This window comes from Austrofundulus limnaeus, unplaced genomic scaffold, assembly GCF_001266775.1.
Source record: "Austrofundulus limnaeus strain Quisiro unplaced genomic scaffold, Austrofundulus_limnaeus-1.0 Scaffold264, whole genome shotgun sequence".
NCBI lineage: Eukaryota > Metazoa > Chordata > Actinopteri > Cyprinodontiformes > Rivulidae > Austrofundulus > Austrofundulus limnaeus.
This window is the reverse complement of record NW_013952666.1, coordinates 398,658-400,870: the sequence shown is the minus strand read 5'-3', so window position 1 is coordinate 400,870 and position 2,213 is coordinate 398,658.

Below are 2,213 nucleotides of genomic sequence, written 5' to 3'. Positions count from 1 at the left end.
GTTTTAATCCTCGCATAATTGAACCTGTGTGCCTTGAACAAGAGGTAGTAATCTCTGGGTGAAATTCCCAGGGTGGCGTTGTTGAGCAARTTACTAAAATTAAACTTTCACAAAACCTGAGTTTCCATCTAGTGTCGCCACAAACTTAAAATAACAAAACACAATCTAACAAATCTAACAAATCTGCAATTTTATTAGCATTAGTTGAATCTTATTACATTGTTTCACTTAAATATCTAATACGTCTAGTTTTATCCTCCTGAGACCCAAAAGAACCTATTTCAGATACATGGAATGTAACTGTGGTGAAGCAGATTAAGTGTAACAGCGGCCTGCCATACACACAGAACAAAAGACTGATGAAGCCCATGTGACTAAAGATCTACCTGAGCAACACAATTATAAACAGCCCAAACTGTCAGCCCAAAACCCTGTCCTGTCGCATTCCGCATTGTGTAGACATTGTCCGTCCTCCTCCCCTTTCACCACTACTTCTCCAAGTTTGGGATCTGCGTCCTCTTCCTCTGTAGTCAGAGGGCCTTACCGGAACGTCACCACTAGTTCTCACCATTTCCATTTCCTCAACACTGTAGAACTCCTTCGACAGTCAGGTCTGTTGGACATTACATTACGTACGAAGGACCTGCTGCGCCAGAGTAGCTCCACAGAGCAGGACATCTCCCAGCTGCGGGAGCACACAGAGCTCCTCTGCCAGGCTGATGACAACACCAACCTGAGCGCCAACACAGGCTGGGAACACCAGTATCAGGCTATGGTAGAGTCTGGTGGCTACACTGACCTCAAAATCCCGCAGAAATCACAAAACCCATCGCATCCATTCAGTCGACCAGAAGGTATTTCAGGTGACATGAACAGAACACAAGCTGCAGAGAGCTCCGAGGTCTCACCGTTTACCACCTTTACAGACTCTCAGGTGAGGCAGGTACCCCAGACAAACTTACCTTCATGTGTCCCGACAGTTGTACAGGATAGCACAGTCTGCAGTGCCTTTTTAACAACCGAGATGACAGTCATGACTGCAGTGCCTGATGTTCACCATTGTTTGCAAGATTTTTGTTGCCCTAGAACCCAGAACAACTTACAGTGCAATGTTTCCTCACTGTTGTGTTTAGGTATTATCTGATGAGTGAACCCTTTTTTCCCCCAAGTATTTAGCGAGTCTCACAGATGTGTGCTGCCCACTGGATGCAATAAAAGAAACCATGGGGAAGTCTGGTTACAAAGAGGGAAATCATCTAGGCTTACAACAGGCTCTGGATGGACTGGTGCCGTGTCAACACATTCAGTAACAGACGATGTAGCAAAAAAAAAATAATAAAATTTTTTACTTGAGTCTTTTGGCTCTTTGTTACTAACAATTTGTCACGAAGACATGATTTGTTTGTTTTAAACACATAAAATACCAATGATGATACAGTTTTCATAGTCGGCACTGAAAGCCTAAGGCTAGATAAGTCATAGCTGAGACTCCAGTGTCCTCACACACGGCGGCCATCTTGGGAGGGGAGCTCGCCCACTCTTAACATGAACGTGTGTTTGGTGTATTTACTATTTAAATAACCATAACTTGGTCAATTTTGATTGGATTTTCAAACTGTTTTTTTTTTGCTGTAAAGGTGAGACTTGTTGTTATTAAACTGCATACTTATAATGGACATTCATATAATAGTTGTGTTATTTTGATAGGTAAAGTAATATCAATATACACACAGAATATATTTAGGTTACTTTTATAGGTATTTACAAATAAAAATTTAAAGCAAAATTATACACAAATCAAAAGTAGTACAAAGTAGTACAATCAGTGGTAATTAATATGAAATAACGCTGTTTTATATTTTTCCCCAGACATGCAAATATTAGCCTTTATAATTCTTTAACATAATAAAAAAGTGCCTTACACACGCGCGCGCGTGCGTGTGTGTGTAAGGCACTTTTTTATTATGTTAAAGAATTATAAAGGCTAATATTTGCATGTATAGGGAAAAATACAAAACAGCGTTATTTCATATTAATTACCACTGATAGTACTATTTTGTACTACTTTTGACTTGTGTATAATTTTGCTTTATATTTTTATTTGTTAATTCTTGTAAAAGTAATCTAAATGTTTTCTGTATGTATATTGATATTACTTTACCTATCAAAATAACGTAACTATTATATGAATGTCCATTATAAGTATGCAGTTT